Source organism: Rhincodon typus, chromosome 5, assembly GCF_021869965.1.
Source record: "Rhincodon typus isolate 14 chromosome 5, sRhiTyp1.1, whole genome shotgun sequence".
Classification (NCBI taxonomy): domain Eukaryota; kingdom Metazoa; phylum Chordata; class Chondrichthyes; order Orectolobiformes; family Rhincodontidae; genus Rhincodon; species Rhincodon typus.
The window spans coordinates 106,890,488-106,912,044 of record NC_063336.1 but is presented as its reverse complement, the minus strand read 5'-3'; positions in this window follow the sequence as shown (position 1 = coordinate 106,912,044).

Below are 21,557 nucleotides of genomic sequence, written 5' to 3'. Positions count from 1 at the left end.
CAGGAGCGTGGGAGAGACACTGCTCTTATGTTTAATCACAGTCTCTATTTCGTGCCTTGAAATAGCTTTGCCTGCCCTCTTAATGTCATCTCTTAGTGCTTCTTCCACTTTAAAATAAAAACAAACTACTTTGACAGTACTGTACTTTGAGTAGAAACAGCATCATACATATCAGCATTAACAGGACAAGAATATGGACTTGAAGCTTATGTCTAGAGGGTAGCAAAAGTAAAAGAAAGTTTAAGTGCAACTATAATCTGGCTGGACATAGTTCCAGCATTAACTCAAGCTTATTGGGCCACATGAGAATAAGTGTAAGTGTAGTCACTGTAAGTCAAGCTGAACAAGTACGTTAGCAAACCTGATAACCAGTACATCATGATTACATGTAAGGAACAGGACTTTCAATTTGATTGAACAGTCCTTCAAAGTTAATGCCTCCAGTACAGGTTTGCAGAGGCTTTGAAAACTTACTACTGGAGTTGAAGGAAGATTGAGGTGAATCTCAAATAAAGTTCCAATTGCCCAATTTCAAAGAAGGCTTAGTCTTTACGATCACTTTGTCAATTCCTCTGGCAAACTTTTAACAAGTAGTTTCTCAGCGGCTTAGAGTTTTTGGGAGATCTTGAGCCTTTCAATAGGAGGCAGGTGAATGTGGTATGTTGTGAATGTTGTGCCACTGCACTGAATAAGGATACAACTTGGCCCTCTGGGGCAGCAAAGAAGAACAAGAACTGCAAAAATGAGGTGCACGACAGGGAGATTTACAACAGGGAACAACACAGGAGAGAATTCAGAGGAAAAGTACAATAGAATAGAATAGAATAGAATAGCCTTATTCTCACATGCACTTAAATGAGTGCAGTGAAACGTTTGTAATGTCGCCTCTCAGCACCATCTCAGGTACCGGATACGTAGGTACAGATACTTTAAGTGTTGTCACAGAAGTGAAATAGTGAAAACATAGATTCGCATGGAAATATAGAGTTTAAAAATCCAGAAGGAGAATAAAAAGTATCTTTAAAGTACTTGAGTTATAGTCCTTTTCCAACATGAGTCTGTGCCTGCCGGGCTTCAGAACACAAGGCCACGCTGCTGCCACGCACTGACCTCCATCCAGGACTCGCTGTGTGACTGAGTCATGGGCTGAGTCGTGGAGCAGGGAGCTGAGTATGTTGTGGGTTGAGTCCTGGAGCTGGCAGCAGGGCGAGTGCAGGCTGAGTCCTGGAGCGGGGAGCAGAGAGAGTCATGGGCCGAGTCCTGGGGTGGAGAGCAGAGCGAGTTGCAGCTGGAGGCCGGAGTGGGAATAGAAGAGAATGAACAGCAGAGGGGGTGCACAGGAGAGAATTACACAGGAGAGAGATGCAAAGGAAAGAGGTGCATGGGAGAGATGACTGCAGGAGGGAGGGGCACAGGACAAAGGTATTTTAGAGGGAAGTGTGCAGGCAGGAAGAATGTAGGAGAAATAAGTACAAGGCAGAGGTGCACTTAAAGTAGGAATAAATGGGTCGTCATTGTGTTGGTAGGTGATGTATAACGGGCTACCTCAAGAATCAACATTTAGGCCCCAGCTGCTCACAATACATCAATGATTTGGAGGTGGGCAACGAATATAATATTTCCAAATTTCCAGATGATGCAAAGCTAAATAGAATTGTGTGTATGATGAAGATATCATACATTTTCAGAAAGAATTAGACATGCCTAGTGATTGAGCAAGAACATGGCATCTGGAGCATACAGTGTGGAGCTGGAGGAACACAGCAGGCCAGGCAGCATTTCAGGAGCAGGAAAGCTGACATTTCAGGTCAGGAACAAAAACAAAGTTGCTGGAAAAGCTCAGCTGAGTTCTGAGGAAGGGTCACCGGACCCGAAATGTTAACTCTGTTTTCTCCTCGACAGATGCTGCCAGACCTGCTGAGCTTTTCCAGCAACTTTGTATTTGTTCCTGATTTACAGCATCTGCAGTTCTTTTGGTTTCTATTTCAGGTCAGGACACTTCTTCAGAAAAAGGAAGAAGGTCCCAAACTGAAATGTCAGCTTTCCTGCTCCTCTGATGCTGCCTGGCCTGCTGTGTTCCTTAAGCTCCACACTGTGTTATCTCTGACTCCAGCATCGGCAGTTCTTACTATCACTGCATCTGGAGTATAATGTGACAAAATGTAAGATTACCCACTCTGGTAGGAGAAACAGGTGTGGTAAGTAGACATAGTAAGTGTGGATAGTGTAGACATTTGTAAGAATTAATACGTAATTATCACCTAACCTTGCCTCGTTTATTTTCAGATTTGCTAGTTTTCCAGGTAGTGGAAAGATTCTAGATAGTGTCAACCCTCAACACAAAAACCAGAGTGGTTACCTGGCAGCTCAACTCACTGGCATTTTCTCTGAGCATCCCCATTTTGGTCAGCATCTCAGGGTGCACTCCATGGGCAGCTGAAAGAGAAGTAGAGGGGATGGGGGTGGAGGAGTTATCGGGGCTACTGCTGTGATGGGAATGTTGAGGAAGTCAGGTGTGAGAATGGGAGGCAGCATGCTGGGATTCAGAGGGGATAATAATTGTGATGGGGCCAACTCAACTTACATGGATGGGAGATACTAGAGATGAGAGGGTACAGGGTCCTGTGAAAGATGGGTACATCGACAGTCACTACCACCCTGGCTTCAATGGGGCAACAACACATCATGAAGTTTGGCACATTGGCACAGTGGTTAGCACTGCTGCCTCACAGTGCCAGGGACCCGGTTCAATTCCAGCCTTAGGCGACTGTCTGGGTGGAGTTTGCACATTCTCCCCGTGTCTGTGTGGGTTTCCTCCGGGTGCTCTGATTTCCTCCCATATATGCAGGCTAGGTGGATTGGTCATGCTAAATTGCCTGTAGTGTTCAGGGATTTGTAGATTAGATGGGTTTGGGTGGGTGCTCTGAGGGTCGGTGTAGACTTGTTGCGCCAAAGGGCCTGTTTCCACACTGTAGGGATTCTATGATCTGTGATCTATGATGATCTAACCCGGGGCTCAGGTGGTAAAATGGGGGTACGAAGAGTTAAATGAAAGGACTGTTTCTGAATGTCAGAGTCTCAAGCCTGATGTGCTTGACAGGGAGTGCAAGGCAGAAATGAACATGAAAATTTGGGGAGGACAGTTAGATTGACAGGCAGAGCCTGCAATTTACTCTGTGAAACTGTACCTATATCACATTCCATCCTCATCCCAAACACAATCACACAACTGAGATGAAAAATGGCTGCTGTCATATCCAGCATGGGTGGTATGAGACTTTTTTCCTCCGAGGAAGCGGGTTCTATTTGTGAGTGATGTGAGGTCCTTCAAGGAATAATATTATTAATTATGCACTCATACAGTACAGTTTAAAGGTATCTGTTGTCGCAGCATTCCAGATATGAATCTCATGACCACTACCTCAAATATAAATCCTAGCCCTGAGCAATCTTGACCATGTCATTCATCATTACAAATTGATCGTAGTAATGGCTGTGAGGCAGATGCAATGTCAAGTAAACAGTAAAAATTTCATTTAACTCTACAATTCAAAACACCTTCCAAGATCCATGTACTGCCTATCTCACAATAATACAAAATCCACACCTTTACCTTAGTTGCACTGCTGCCTTTCGTGAGTAATGTGGGCAGTGGGGATGGAGGAAGAAGGTCTCATTTCTTCCTCTTACACTTACAATTTCCCTCTATACGTGGGCCACATGGCTTCTGTAGAATACATCTAGTATCAAGTCGACTCTGTCAAAGGTCCATGTAGATACATTCGATTGCCCTTCTTGTCAGAGCCCATCATGTCCGAGTGGTTTTTGTCCAATAGTTAATTTAATGTGCCGAGACTGCTGACTGGTCACATTTGTGAGGAACTTGTGTCTATGTATCAACAGAAATTGATGCATCTGGAAGCCCAAGACCAGCCTCTTGTGGACGTGGTGCAATCTTCTATATGTTTCCAGAGAGAAGTCTCCTTATGGTGAAAGTGCAGGAGGCCCACATTCTTTTGTCATTGATGGATTAATCCTCCAGATGAATAAGAGGCTGCGATGCCATGAATAAGGATGTTCTGGGACACCAGGAAAAATCTATCAACTGCTGCAACATGTGCAGAGCATTATAGTCTATACATAGATGCAGGTTGTAATGCCATATCACAAGGTTCAGTGCACAGATGATTCAATATTGCATGGCAATCGAGAGACTCACAAGAGATAAGGTTGCCCTGCTTGCACACTTGAGGGGTTTGTTCCAGTATAGTACAGACAAAGGGCACTGCATAATCCTTGGATGCTTTGCTTTGGGCAAGTGAAACATTAAACAAGGATATCTGGTGAGCGGTGAGGATCTATGAAAGCCATAGCATTGTGTCGTGTAAGGAAATAAGAGCATTCATCAGAAGGTGTATCTCCGTCACCACCCTGCAGAACAATGCTGTTGGCACTCAGCAAACCATTTCCGAACTTCTTTGACAACTGCTTTCAATGGAACTGACGTGGGTGAAATCATTGTGCATTGACTGTAAATGCTTTGTGCTGGACAGTGATGGTCTAGTGGTATTATCATCGGATTAGGTTCTGGGGCCAAATCCTAATAAGGCAGATAGTGGAATACAAATTCAATAAAAATCTGCAATTAAAAAGACTCTAATGAGGACCATGAAACTGTATAATTGTCATTCAAACACATTTGATTCACGAATGTCATTTAGGGAAGGAAACTGCTGCCCTTACTTGATCTAATCTATTTCCGTCTCCAAGCTCCAACGTGGCTGACTCAAATTTACCCTTTGAAATCAACCAGCAAGCCATTCAGTTGGATCAACCCCTAGGAAGACTGAAGGAAGGAATGCAACTGGATGGACCATCTGACATCAACTAAAGCAATGGAAACAAAAATACTAAACAAGGCCCTATCAATCTCATCAAGTCCTCTTTACTAACAATCTGGGGATACTGTTAAAATTGGGGGTGCTGTCTCATACATTAGTCAAGTAACAGCCTGATATAAAAATAGTCACAGAAACATGGTAGTACAAGATGCAGCTAACCACCTGAGATGCATTGGACAATGGTCCAGATACCACCATCACCACAACCAAGACCATCCCTGAGTTTGGCTTGTTACACAACTGACTGTCATGTAGTGCCCACCCTCAGGTGATGACTCAGTACTCCTCGATGTTGATCACCATTTGAAGGGAGCACTGAAGTTGGCTAGGTGTAGAATGTACTCTCATTGGGGGACTCGGTGATCATGATCAATAGTTACTTGGCAGCACTACCACTAACTGAGCTGGTCAAGTCCTAAAGTAGATAGTTGCTAGACTGAATCTGCAGCTGTTGGTGAAGGACCCAACAAGGGGTTAAAAAAATCATATCTTCATCCACGTACCCGCAGTAGGTACATCTGATGCTACCCATGTTATTCCTGACTTGCAACGCTTGACCTGGTGCACATCTGGACTTTAAATATGGTGCTGGCAAAAGAAAACCTGGAAGTCTCGGAAGCAGTGAGAAATTCCAACACTGAATATCACAAAATCCAGCAAAAGCAGCACTGCAATTGCATAGTGCTTACGTAATTACGTTAGAAGCATAAAATTCAACCTACACAAAATGTACAGAAATTGACACATAGCTAAATTTTGGCAAAATTCAACCCTCAGACTCCTACCAGGAAGATGGATTGGTTGTGTTGAACCTATCCAATGCATCTCAGGTAGTTAGCTGCACCTAGTACCAACCATTATAAATCCTGCTGTGCTCAGTAGAAGTGTGGTGTGCTAAGCATGGCTCAATGTTACACAGCAGGGAGAATTACAGATGGAAGAAAACAAAGACAGTCATATCTTTGGATGAGGAGAACATTGTAAAGGTGCGTAGCATACAGGGTTAACTCTGATTGTGTGACATACTAATGAGACAGTATACATCATCACAGGAAGTGCTGCAATGTCACATGATTTTGTTCTTCCTTGCAGACCTCATGGCAACGTGAATTAATCTAATGCAGTTTTTAAAAAAATGTTCATCCTACCCTCACCTCAACCCATTCTTTTGCAGGACAGCAAGACAAGAATATTAGAAATCTAAGAATAGAAGAAGGAGGAGGAATATGAAAATGGGAAACTTATCACCAGTCCAGCAACATAGATTGCTGCTTGAGAGTCCAGTTGTATCCTCATGAGTTGAAGTTTCAATTAATTACAGCAACTGACACAAGTCAGAAATGAAAGCCATCATCAAAAGTAACGCCCTTCCACCCCACAGCACACTGCCACTTCCATCTACACTAAATAATTCTTTAATCACAATGCATCAATTACAAAACTATCCAGTGTAGCTCAGCTCGCAATGACATTCACCTTGAAGCAAGTGAAAAGTTGAGTTAGACAATTGGCAATTAGGACACTACATTGAGGTGCAAATGGTGCCAATCAATAACTTTTATGTGATGTTATAAAAGAAGAAAACTTAACAGAACACTCTGTTGAACATACTTTTGCACGTCCTTGGGTGCTTGTAAGCTTTAACTTCTGCTTTCTACTGGTTCTGCACGATACAGATCATGTGGTTTCAGCACAATCAATCTACTCAGGTTCATGCCCTAACTGCTGCAGTCCTTCTGACCCAGAGTCCCTGGAGATTGGAGCTCCCAAAGACCATGTCAAATATTGTTTCACCTACACCCTCGATGAAGGAGATTCAGCCATCTGGAAATGATGCAGCATAACAGGTCATCTTCAGGTACTTCCATGTTCTCTTTTAAAAATCAGGCATTGCCCATTTCCAACAGAAATTAGGTTAAAAAATATTATACTGCAGAGTTGAATTATAATTAAATCAGCAATGTCTTTTTGAATGGCAGACCACGCTCCAAGGGCTAAATGGTCTTTTCCTGCTCCTTGTAGGTTTGTACAATAACTCTCCTGAGATAGGAGACATGGTACCATCATTCTTCTTAAACCCTACATGGCCTTAATCGAGGCCTGCATAAGCTCATGAAAACACAGTGTGAATTTCCACGGAGGAGGCCTGTCTCTCTATGCAGGCTAATCTCACAATTATCTGCACCAACAATTAAATTGGACTCCTCCTTCTTTGTTATTGTGGAGTATATGCATAATCTGCAGCCTGTATCTGTCTATATTACTAATGCATTGCAATCATTCTGCTTCTCAATGTTAGCCTTGGAAATTATCAGAGGTTGGAGAGAATTGTGACCCCTGATATGGATTTTTCATAACTGGACCTGTCACCAGTGTCTGCTTGTTTCACTTGTGAAATTGTGAGTCACCACAGAAGAAAACCCAACCCAATACCCTAACTGACCAAGCAAAGTGTGAACATTCATACTGGTGCATGGCTGAACAACCCATAGTAGTGGACTTTCTCAGCATTCAACCTTGTGCCTGTCCTGCATTTTCATGATGTGCAAGTCAAGGGCCTGCAAAACAAAGCAGGGAATAGGAACACATTTACGGCACAGTAACAGTCCTGGCAATGATCATATTCAGTCTCAAAGATCACTCATTGATGAAATTAAGTCCGCTCACGTGTCACCAGCCAACTGACTTTGTTAATACAATCATTGCATCTTCAACGGAGAGTGGCACTGAGGTCCAAGGCCTCCCCCCACTGTAGGCTGCACTGTTCATGGAAGCCCACATCCATTTCTTACCTTCGTCTTTGCATTTTGTGCTCTCTTCTTCCAGCAATTCATGCTGATGTGACATGACACTGATGATACTAACAACGACGACTGTGAAATGAGGTGTTGAGGGTCTGCATCATTGTTGTCTGTTCCTGTAATAAGTTTGGAAGTGTAAACTTCAGCACCTCATTCCTGGGACAGCCACAACAAACCAATTTCTGTCAAAGTCAATGTGTCCCGCAATTATCATGCATTCAGTACCTTCCAAACTAGTAATAGAAAAAAAAATGCAGAGTCAAACAATTTTATGACCATGGATTGTATTAAGATACTCATGAGCACAGGGTTTAATTCCACTACTTCATTATATTGGACAACATATTATTAAGTCAAAACTAGCAGACCAATTCCACACTTTAGCATTCCCAAGAGGGTGCAGCAATCAAAAAGCTTGCATTGCAGGAAATCATGCGGAATGATTATCCCATCCATTCACTTGTGAAATCATACAATTGAATGTATCATAATGTTCTCCATTATGCCTAGACAGTGGCAATGATGGCAATAGTGTCCTGCAGTGTTAGCAAACTGAACAAAGAATTCTCAATTATTTTCTCCCTATTCTTGAGAGTCCATGTTTTATTTTCATTTTGCACTGCTCACTGATTTTACTAGAAATGTATATATAAAATGCTGATTTTTTTACCCCTTTCTGTTTTTTAGCCATTTTCCTTTGAAATTAATGGACAGAAAATAATATTTTCATAAATGTGCTGCATAAGTGTTGCCATTCTGTGTGAAATAGCTTGCAATCCCATACCATTTCTGCTGACCTCAATCTTCTTTCTCACTACAGTTGATGTTGATTTGTAAAATAATGATTTGGTTAATTTCAGCATTGTGTAATGTGGTTAAGTGGATGATTATCAGGGATAAAGGATCTTGATCAGATGGGCCAATAGGCTGAGGAGTGGCAGATGGGGTTTAATTTAGATAAACGTGAGATGCTGCATTTTAGAAAGACAAATCCGGACATGGCTTATACACTCAATGGTAAGGTTCTGGGGAGTATTGCTGAACAAAGAGACCTTGGAGTGTAGCTTCATAGTTTCTTGTAAGTGGAGTTGCAGGTAAATAGGATAGTGAAGAAGGTGTTTGGTATGCTTATCTTTATTGGTCAGTGCATTGACTATAAGAGTTGGGAGGTCATCTTATGAATTTACAGGGCATTGGTTCAGCCAGTTTTGGAGTATTACGTGCAATTCTGGTCTCCCTGCTTTAGAACGGATGTTGTGAAACTGGAAAGGCTTCAGAAAAGATTTACAAGGATGTTGGCAGGGTTGGAGGGCTTGATCTACAAGGAGAAGCTGAATAGGCTGGAGCTATTTTCCCTGGAGTATCAGAGGCTGAGGGGTGACCTTATGGATGTTTATAAAATCATGAACCTAGATCTTTTCCCTGGGGTGGGAGAGTCCAAAACTAGAGGGCATAGGCTTAAGTGAGAGGGGAAAGATTTAAAAGGGACCTAAGGGGCAGCTTTTTCACACAGAGGGTGGTGCATGTATGGAATGAGCTGCCAGAGGAAGTGGTGGAGGCTGGTACGATTACAACACTTAAAAGGCATCTGGATGGGTATATGATTAGGAAGGGTTTGGAGGGATATGGGCTAAATGCTGGCAAATGGAACTAGATTTATATAGGATATGTGGTCAACATGGGTAAGTTGGACCGAAGGGTCTGTCTCCATGCTGTATAGCTCTATGACTATCTGCCAATTGTGCATGTCAATGAAAATCGAGACAAGTGCATTATAACAGTTCATCCAATATCACCTATTTTATATTATTAACCAAAACACAATTACCCCGAATATGTTGTGGGCTATATTTTTTGGTCATCTGGATTCATTGTTCTTTAAGCCTAGGAGATGAAATTATTCTACAATATTAGGATCTGCAAAATAACTTGAGTCCAACATACCTTGTCCCATTTAAAATTATGCAAAATGTTTTAGTTGCTCTATTTTACTTATTAGTAGATTTTAAAAAATAATCAGCTTATCCCCATGTCTATAAACACAAACCATGACATTCAAATACTGTCCAGGTTACATTTTGCAATTGGCCAAAGTAATTGGTGAAGAATTATGCACAACTAGAAAGAATAATGGCTACATCGAAGTAAGATGCAAACACAATTATTAGTAAAGAAAGAGAATAAAGCTAAATCTCATTGAAATCCAGGGTTTGAGTTCTAAAGAGTTAAACGATAGGGTTTATAGTATATTTTCTCTTCACTGTTGACACAAATGAGCCTGCTACAGAAATCAGTATATTGACCCTTTCTTTGAACAGAGGAGTGTATTTGATTGTTGCTCACCATGTTAAAGCTAACACCACAAATAATGCACACATTTTGGCTAATTTACATTTTTGAAAATACTTCTGTTAGATAATTTTTTTTTAAATCTCTAGATCAGACTCATGTTCATTACTAACATTCATAAAATCATTCCAGTTTTCATTATTTCATTCATATATAAACATGCATTTTTTTGTACTGGGCAAAGCTGCATTTGACCTTGGGGCATTTGATGCTCTCACAGATGAGCTTAATGATTTCATCTTCAATCAAAAAGCAATCCTTACAGAAAATGACCACAAAGACTGAACTAATTATGTTCCAAAGCAAATCTTTCAAAATCACATTTAAAAGAGAAATATCTCCTCAAACTGGCAGAAAATTTAATTGCTTGATTAAACTTCCTTTGATGTTGCCATGGGTACTATTGTTGCAGGTCCAGCAGTTCTCATTATTTGAACATGTGTCTCATAATTTCAAGAAATGTAATGCCATCTCCTGACAATTTATTTTAGCTCCATTTTACTGACTTAAAATGCATTTATTATTGAAATAAGATACTCAGATAAGAGATGAACTCTTCAGCTCTGTGCTATAAGCAGTCCTTTTTATTTTAAACATCTTCACTATATAATTCAGGGTTTTGTACGGTTCTTTAATATTCTACATTCAGTTCTTCTGAGCAAACTAATGATCACACAAATTTGTGCTTATTACATCAATGAGAAGTTACATTTAGCTCACATGTTGTGAGGACTCATTTAAAAGCTTCAAAATTTCACCAAAATCATCATCTTAATTGGCATTTTTAATCTATTGTGAAATATCAAGGGAGTGAACTTTCAAATATTTCTTCAGCTCTTTCAGTTTAACTTTGGTGGAAGAGTTGTTGCACCATTTTTCCTAGGTTTCCATATTTCTTCAGACAAATTTACAATGGAGAAGCAGGAGCATGCCTATGGAAATTCATCTCTCATTATTCTAAAGATTTCTACTCATTCTCAACTTAATTGAAATACGTAAGATCCCAAGGAATCTTGACAGACTGGACATGGAAAGGATGTTTCATCTTATTGGAGAACCTAGAACTAGAGGTAATTGTTTTAAAATAAGGGATGTTAAAACAGAGGTGAGTTGATTGTTTTGTTTTCTCTCAGGGAAGAGATCATAAATCATTGACATTGGCTTCCTCAGAAGGTAATTTCCATAGTTGTTGTGGGGCTTGGATGGGAAGGGTTCAGGGTGCATGAAAGAGTCCCAATGGACTGTTAAATGTTGGTTACTCAGCCAGTGCAGAACCTCTATCAAGTAGGAGGTTGTCCCAAAGAGCTATAAGAACTCCATCCGTAGCCTCTGTTGTTGGGAGCTGCCATTCGCATTGAGCATGTACAGCATCATCTGCAGGATATCATAGAATGCCTACAGTGTGGAAACAGGCCCTTCAGCACAGGCCCTTCAAGTCCACACCGACCCTCAGAGCATCCCACCCAGGCCCATCCCCCTATAACCTGCCTAATCTACACATCCCTGAACACTGGGCAATTTAGCATGGCCAATCCACCTAGCCTGCACATCTTTGGACTGTGAGAGGAAATCGGAGCACCCGGAGGAAACCCACGCAGACACAGGGAGAATGTGCAAACTCCACACAGACAGTTGCCCAAGGGTGGAATTGTGCCCGGGTCCCTGGCGCTGTGAGGCAGCAGCGCTAACCACTGAGCCACTGTGCCGCCTACACCGACCCTTCTCTGTGCTCGAAACCTGCCCTTTTCCTCATGTTCCCAACGTAGCACCTCGTGGATCCAGCCATTGAGGAGATGTTGGCTGCCTTGCTCTGAAAGTGAGAGCAGATAATGGAGGAGCAGGAGTGACAACAGTCCCACGAATGGCAGCAAGTCGCAGCAGAGGTAAGAGCACCCACCTCAAGGAGACGTTACAGCTGCAGAGCCCCTCAGCATTTACCAGGTTCACAGAGGGCCAGGGAATCCATTTCCTGGAATTGAGCGAGGCACAATGTTTATGCAGGCTTCTTATGCCTTGAACACTGTAATGGCACCGTATTGGATGCTGGAGCAGGATCTGAAGAGCTGCAGAAGCTGGGGAGGCCATCCTCTCCCGGTGGCAATGAAGGTGACAGCTGTTTTGAGACTCTCTGCAACTGGTTCCTTCCAGGGAGCGATGCAAGTCTGGGGCGGGATCTCTCAGTCATGTGCCCATAATGCATCAGCAAAGTGACCGATGCCATCTGTAAAAGATCACCCCTGGTCATTTTGTTTCCTAGTGACAGTGCCGGGGGCTGTATGATTCAGGAACATACCCAGGTGCTGGGTGCCATTGACTGTACACACACGTAGCACAGAGAGGGCCGTATAACATCATTGTATAGTTCATTAACAGAAAGGGTTTCTATTCCATTAATGTGGAAGTGACCTGCCATTTCCTGGAAGTATGTGCCCATCACCCTGGCATAACTCCTACATCCTAGGGCACTCTCATGTACCTGCTGTATGTGAGGGTCCATTCTGAGGCTGGTTACTGGAGCAGAAGGGCTACCCGCTGCGACCATGGCTGACGATGCAGTTTTAATACAATGCAGCCCATACTTCATAGCGAAGAAGAGCATCGCATTATTGAAGGTATCATTCTGCTGCTTGGACCAATCTGCAGGGGATGGGGGCCCTCCAGAATAGTCTGGACAGTGTGTATCACACCATTCTGGCACACTGTACTCTGGACATCTGGGCAAGCGATATGCTGAATGCTGAGGAACTAATGGAAGCAGTCTCCTCAGAAGGAGGATGGGGATAGTGGGAAGGAGAAAGCTCTCCTTCAGTATGACAGAGGTCAGCTGCAACAAGCACTGCAAACCCAAGGACTTCATTGTCACCCAGTGCCTGTAGATGGGAGCTGGGTGCAACAGGCAATTTTGTGATGCAAAGTAGTTATTGGTTACGATGCTATCTTTTAATTTACATTGTGGGGATAAGCTGCAACCTCTCATGGTTTTATATGCGTTCACTCTTGATGACTGTAAATAAAAGCTCATCTTTGAACTTCCCAAATGTTTGTCTGTCTGTGACTGTCCCCCACTGCTCAATGATAAGATGCTGGTCTGCAATGGGCATTGGGGACAGAGGAGCACTGATTTAGGGCGGTAATGTGGAATATCATTAAGGATAGGTAAGCTGTGTGTGCGGCCTGGGTTTTAGACTGGGGCAAGAAAGTGGTGCTGATTATGCCAGCAAGTGTCAACTATGTGCTGTGAGCAGTGTGTGCTTGGGGTTGTTGTGCCATTACATTGCCCAGTGAAGGACAACACTGGAATGCCAGTGCTTGGCCAGGAATTTGGCTGGGGTTTTAAGATGATGCCAGTGCTAGGGATGCTGGTCTATTCCAGGATATCTAGTGAGTAACGTGTTCTTCTGGCTATGGCGAGACAGAGAATGAGGCTAGCGTTGGATGGAAGGGGAGCCATAGGCATGGACTAAGTAGTTATTAAGGTGACCATACAATACAAAACCTCGCCAGGCCTCACAGAGAGAAACCCTCTGTGAACTAACACATAACCAAAATATCATAAGATTCACCCCAATATCCTGACCAATAGATACCTTTCAACCAGTAATGCTAAGGAAACAGATTTTTTGGCCATTACTATATTGCTTTTATTGGATTATTCTTATGCAAATTGACTGTAATGTTTTCTACCTTACATGTAACTTCAGAAGTCAAGAGCTATAAACAATTTCCTTCTATTCTTCTATTTCACGATTCTTCTTCACAGTGTACGCAGAAAGAAAGGGATTCTCTTTGAGAAATCGGTGCAAGATTTTAATCCGGTTTTAATGCTGAGAGAAATTTTGTTTGAAGCTGGAGTCAATAAATATGGAGCTGGAAAAACACAGCAGGTCAGACAGCATTCAAGGAGCAGGAAAGTCAACATTTCAGGCTGAAACCCTTTGTCAGGGCTGTTTGAAGCTGGCTTCAAAGTATACAGTAAGAAAAATCGTTATGCTGGGAACACTTTTTAAAAAAGCCTTTAAAAAATATCTATCTTGATGTGATATCTTCTACAGAGATATTGATATTGACCAAATCACTGATATTGGGAGGGGGAGTGGAATCATGCAAAGTGCTTGACCACACAATATGACAGCCAGATATAGATATTTTCTAATCAATCTGTTAAGACCGTTATACAATAAGAAACAGAATCATGAGTTAGGCAGCTTGAGCCTGCTCGACCATTCAATAAGATCTTGGCTGATTTGACATTCCTCACGTCCACTTTCCTGCCCTTTCACTTAACCCTTGATTTCCCCGAATGATCGAGAACCTACCACAGCCTTAAATATATGCAAACATTCTGTCCCTACACTACTTTGTGGCAAGGAGTTCCAAAGACTCACCACCTGCGGAGAGAAGAAATTCCTCCTCATTTCAGTCTTGAATTGACACCCCCTTTATTCTGAGTCGAGACCCTCTGGGCCTAGACTCTCCCGTGAAGGGAAACAACGTCTCAGCATTGACCCTGTCAAGTCCCTTAAGAATTCTGTATGTTCTAATGAGATCATCTCTCATTCTTCTAAACTCCAATGAGTAGACTCCCAACCTATTTAGTCTTTGCTCATAAGACTAACCCTCCATACCAGGGATCATCCTAGTGAACCTTCTTGAACTGCCTCCAACAAAATGATATATTTCCTTAAATAAGTTAAGAAATATTACCTATGAGGCCGGCAGAACTTGAACCCAGGTCTCCCAGCTCAGAGATAAGGACATTACCAGTATACCACAAGAGCTCCCAGTCAGGTAAATAGATGGATAGACAAATATCTGGTGGATTTTCGGGATGAGTTGTGGAACAAATCACAGCACCACATTTTACTCTTAAAGTTGTCTCTGAACTTTCTGAGATCAATTTTGTTTTAAAATTAACTGTTAATGTTGTTACCTACATCAGCAAGAGGAGCTATATTTTCATTTTAGTGGTAAATACTTGTAAATATAAAAGAAGAAGCATAATTTCATACGTACCTCTACTTTCTATTAAAATTAACATCAGAACAAGGTGAGGACTGGAAGCCATAGAAACAGTCAGGGCCAAAGTTTAACTGTGTTTTCCTGTGCTGAAAATCTCACAAAAATTCTTCTGCTCCAGTGATTGAATCTTTTCACCCCATGTCCATGTGACAGGTTTTTTGGAGAACACCTAAAAATGCAAACTCAACAGACATTGATAGCACAGTGGAACGTCGCCTTCTCACCATTAGAGTTTTGTGTGAAAACCATGCTCAAATTAATGAGATGAAAACAGTCTACAAGGGCTCCCGTGTGAAGTGTTTTTTGACAATATCAAATCTGCTCCCGGTGGGTGTAAACTGCTGCTCAAGACTGCCAATAATTTTCCATTAAACTGAAAGTGACTAAAATGTTTGCAGAATAATGTGGGGAACGAATGTTTGTATATTTGTGTAGTGGGATGCATTTAAAGCAGTCTGTTTTAATTGGAAATATACCTAGCATATTGTATCCATGATCTTTGGAATGCTAAATGCACAGTAGAAAAGCGATCCACTAGCACTGACATTACTCACATCAATTAGCATAAATCAATCTATGTGCCATAACAAGTTCTACTGGCAAATATCTTATGGTGTTGTATTCGCAGGAAACAGTGAAGACAAAGAACAGCACCATAGACTGTGAATTGCGACCAAAATCAATATCGCCACTGATAAATATACATAGGCAATGACAAAGCAAAAATAAAATAAGAAGGACAGGTCTGTCTCTCAACTGAGTATTGGTACTGTGACACAATCGAAAGTTAGCAAATATCCACAGTAAGCTGAAAAAGAACATAAAAACTTTAAATAGGAGATCAATGGTGCTGCAAACTGATTTTTTTTTGGAAAGACGAGTAGAGAACTAAAAATCAGACGAAAAAGGGCCCTATGTTCTTAGCCATTAGCAATGCATTTCAAGAATGCTAGCCAGCATCTATTTGGACTGAGCAAAAGAAGATGGATTACTAAAGAATACTAAGAAAGAAGCTGCATTTATAAAGGGATAGCGAGAACTGCAGATGCTGGCGTCAGAGATAACACAGTGTGGAGTTGGAGGAACACAGCAAGCCAAGCAGCATCGGAGGAGCAGGAAAGTTGACGTTTTGGGTCGGGACCCTTCTTCAGAAATGGGGAGGGGGAAGGAAGCTCTGAAATAAATAGAGAGAGGAGGGGTGGAGCTGGGGAAAGTTGGTGGGATGATGATAGGTGAGTGCATGTAGGCAGTGGTGGGGATTGGTCGGTGAGGTGGAAGGGGCAGATAGGTGGGAGAGAAGATGGACAGGTTGTGTCAGGTCAAGGAGGCAGGGATGAGGCCGGGGTGGGGAGATTTTAAAGCTAGTGAAATCCACGTTTCGGCCTTTGGGCTGTAGATTCCTGAGGCGGAATATGAGGTGCTGCTTCTCCAGTTTGCAGGTGGCTTCATTGTGACATTGGAGGAGGCCCAGGATGGACATGTCACCCAGGGAGTGGGACGGGGAGTTAAAATGGTTCATGGCTGGAAGCAATTTTATAACCACAGGAAATCCCGTAATACTTCACATTCGATACAATACTTATAAAGATTAAGCACTGCTGTAGCGGAGAGTTACAGGGAAGTCAAATCACGGAAAACAACATCCAAGGCATGCCAATATGATAAATGACTAGATCATCCATTTTAACCACACCCTCAAGTTTACCTGGACTATTTCTGATGCCTCCCTCCCTTTCCTGGACCTCTCCAACTCCATCTCCAGTGACCAACTCACCACTGACATCCATTTCAAACCCATTAACTCCATAATTACCTAGACTACACCACTTCTAACCCACCCTCCTGCATCAATTCCATCCCGTACTCACAATTCCTCTGCCTCCGCCACATTTGCTCCCAGGATGAGGCGTTCTACTCTAGGACTTCCCAGATGTCCTCTTACTTAAGAGTCCATAGTTTCTCCTCTTCAGTTATTAAGGATGCCCTCAACCGCAACTCCCCACTTCCTGCGTTTCTGCCCTCAAACCTTGTCCCCCTAACAACAATAAGGATAGAGTCCCCTTAGTCCTCACGTACAACCCCACCAATCTCCAAATACAACACATCATCCTCCAACATTTCTGCCACCTACAATCAGACCCACCACCAAAAAAAATATTTCCTACCCAAGGGATTCCACAGGGACCATTCACTCCACGACTCCCTCATCAATTCCACATTCTCACCAACCCCTTTACCATGCCCAGTTACTTTCCCTGCACCCGCAGGAGGTGCTATACCTGCCCCTACACCTCCCTTCTCACCTCCATCCAAGGCCCCAAACAATCCTTCCAAATCCGGCAGAGATTCACCCACACTTCATCTAACCTCATCTGCTGGATCCCGATGTGGTCTCCTCAATATCAGGGAGACAAAACGCAGACTCAGGGACTGATTTGCACAGCATCTACTCTCTGCACACACCAAGCAACCCGACTTTCCAGTTGCCATCCACTTTACCTCACCCTCCCACTCCCCTGGTGACATGTTCATCCTTAGCCTCTTCCACTGTTAGAGTGAGACCAAACGTAAACTGGCAGAACAACACCTTATATTTCACCTTGGGACCTTATAGCCCAATGGCCTCAATATTGACTTCACCAGCTTCAGAGTATCTCCTCCCCAACTTGTCCTTCTTCTGACTCACCTAACCACTCCACCGTTCCCACTGACCAATCACAATAACCCCCTACCTGCATCCATCAATTTTCATCTCACCTATCCTTCCCCTTGCCCCAACCCCTCCTTCAGTTTGTTTCTGGGGTTTCCTCCCCCTCCACAGTCCTGACGAAGGGTTTCAGCCCGAGACATTGACTTTCCTGCTCCTCGGATGCGAGCTGACCGGCTGTGCTTTTCCAGCTCTACATTTATAGACTTTAAAGGTGTCTCAGTCCACAGCATTTGTCTATCCATATAACTACCTGACTCAGGGCTCTTGTGGTGTACTGCGTAATGTCCTTAACTCTGAGTGAGGAGACCTGATTTGAAGTCCTGCCTGCTTCATAGTTGTGCAATAATAAATCTGAACTTAATTAAGGAAATATATTATTTCATTGAGATAGTTCAGACAAGGTTCACTAGGATGATCCTTGGTATAGAGGGATTGTGTTATGATCAAAGTTAAACAGGTTGGGACTCTACCCTCTGGAACTTAAAAGATTAGGAGGTGATCTCACTGAAACATTAACATTGAAATTAATAAATGTCAGATTGCTTGTCAGAGCTGGAAGTTTTGTGAGCATTCATTGTGGTGATAATAAACATATTTGGATTTATGTCTCTGGCTGTCTTCCCACAGGTTCAAGTCACCAACTGTACAGTGTGAAAATTGTGAGACTACTACACAACCAGATATTACAACAATAAGGGATATTTATCCATCAATGTACAGCTGATATGCAATCACGAATAATAGTAAATGTTATCACAATTCTTCCAAAATGAAGTAGTCCAAAATGCCTTTCATCCCAAGAAACTGACTTAATTCCACTGTAATAAAAACCACCTGACTAGCTATTGTGCCAGGAGCATTGTTGAAGATGAACCTGACCTATCTTGATAAATTTGGAGGAAACTTCTATACTCATTAGTCTATATTGTGTCTCTGTAATGATTGCATAGGCCTTTTGTATTTCTATCCAATATTTTCTGTCATGTATTGATGTTCATCGTGAAGTAAGTGGGAAACTTGGGATGTAATAGTGGGCTAAGTATGAACATTATGGTAGTCAGAACAGTTTATGCCACTTAATTAAGAAAAAACATATCAAGTACACATGCAGAAACCTTTGGTGAATTAGAATTGCTTCATCTTATACTTTCAACAACTAGTATGTATTGCATTCTGTATGGTTTCATTAAGGTCGAGCTCAGATTCCTGCACTCACTGTTGAAGTGCTTTTGGCCTACGGCTTCTGGGTTTTGGTGCCTCTGAGGACCCCACCAGAGACCAAATAATTGCTCCTGTGCAGGGGCAGACTCAGCCAACAGAGATGAGGCAACATGTCAGTTCAGGAGTTTTCTTTCATTTATCCTTTCACTACCACATTAGTCCTACTGCCTCAGGCCAGCTTGGTAATGTTCAGAGAAGGCATTTTAAGGTATTTATCATCCTGCTTAAATGATAGACATGCTAGTCTCCAATAGCCACATGTTAATCACCTTCATTACTTGAGCGCTTGAAATGTCACGGAGGCCTTCAATCATTGTCCATATCAGATATTCTTGTGACTAGCTGTGCCACCAATCTACCAGTGTTCAAGTTGTACTTGACCATCAACTCCAGCATAAGATGGTGTGTAGGATGTCTGTGAATTATTTGATGATTTTTTTTGATTCTCTATTTCAATGTTTCCAGCTGAGCTGAGCTTGGAAAGGTTGCATTCCACATACCTTCCCCCTAAATAAAAGGATGGATACAACTCTCCCTGCTGTGCCTACTTCTGCTTATTTGAAAGGGAGGGTGGTTGTTAAGTCAGCTGAATGGGTGACTAGCTTGTGGTGCAGAGTGGCACCAACAGTGTGGGTCCAACTCCTACACCGGCTGACATTACCATGAAGGACTCACCATCTCAACCTCTCCCCTCACCTGAGGTGTAGTGACTCTCAGGTTAAAACCACCACCGTAATTTTTCTCGAATGAGAAAGCAACCCTATGGTCTGGTAAGACTACAGTGATTTTACGTTGGCTTGGGAATACTGGAAGCTCAACTTACAGTCTAAGTGGACACAGAAATGAAAGTATGTGTACCGGTATATGGTTCTATGCCCTGATGATATGCCCTTCAGAAGAAATTATTCTCATCCATCTTCAACATCACCTGACATTTGCACGGAAGACCCAGAAGACAACACAATGGTATGTAAATTAAATTTGGCAGATCAACAAACATGACAATCATCAAATTCAGCATTTTCATTGTTCAGTTACCGACAAAATACATTCAGTATGTGTTAGAGATGCTTCCATATCTGACAGATGCAGATGTGTCACGTATGTATACAATGTCTTCCTCTGCATCTGTGGCTAGTTTTCTTCAAACCTCTTCCTTTATATTTTACATTCTCCAATAAGAAACTGTCCGTTCTGAGGAAAGGTCACCGGACCCGAAACGTTAACTCTGTTTTCTCCTCCACAGATGCTGCCAGACCTGCTGAGCTTTTCCAGCAACTTTGTTTTTGTTCCTGATTTACAGCATCCGCAGTTCTTTTGGTTTTTAAGAAACTGTCAGTGATGCATTGGAACGTTGATTTAGATTATGCACTCACATTTCATGAGTGGGACTTGAACATTTTAATTTTTGACTCGGAGATATGACTGAGCCAAGTTGACATTAAATTGTGATGGGATCACAATCATGATGAAGTGAAGCTTTAATTAAAAATGTATTTTTCAATGAAATATCAAATTTGGATACATTACGATGCACAAATACTATTTTATATCTCTAATCTAACAGCATATATTTATGACATTCTGGAGGTCATAGGTTTCTTGCTGAAAGGTCAATATTTTGCATCTCCATCCAAAATCCTGTTGCACCCTTTCTTGGATTTTTGTCTTTCGACCTTCATCTTGACTGATGTAAGGTACACCTGTATGAAATACATATTCTGTGCTGCTTAATTAAAAGCAGAAGGATTGCATTTCATAGATCAGCGTAGTTAGGTTCATGTGTCACATCTGTTTGCGCTTGTTAATACTGGAGTTCAACCAGATTAAAATCAACCTTGGAGTCTATTGTTGTCGAACTAAATACCTAACCATTTAAAAATCTCTTAGCCATTCCTGGACTCTCTCTTGGATGGCCCACTGTACTTGGCTTTATTAGAGGAAGAAGATGAGGAATAGTCAAAAGCGAAGCAGAAGAGTGTGACAAGCATGTGCATATTATCCAGCACCAAACAATAACCAGTTGCCAGAATGTATCCACCATGTTACTAATACCAGTAGCTCAATAGTTTTCTAAAGGAGGTCATCTGGTTCACAGAGAATTATAGAAAGTAATCATGGAAATGAGGCATTAGCCCATTTAGTTTGTGTGGTCTTTTCCAAAAAGTAATCTCTTAGCTCCACTATACTATCCCCTCGTCTTGGAGGTTGTGACTGAACCTGCATCCATCATTCTATTAGGCAGGACTTTTCAATTTCTAACTACTCATTGTGCACAATAGTTTTTCCTCATGTTGGCTGTATACCAGCTCTGGCACATCTCTCTGTCTCCCAGTGTCTGTCATAATTCACAGAATCTGTTCAGCAAACCTCAGGTGATTCTCCAGCAGTTCCGAGGAAGGGTCACTCGACCCAAAATGTTAAGTTTAATTTGTCTCGACAGATGTTGCCAGACTGGCTGAGCTCTTCCAGCAATCAACACAGTGTGGAGCTGGAGGAACACAGCAGGTCAGGCAGCATCAGCGGTGCAAGGAAGTTAACGTTTCAGGTTTACAC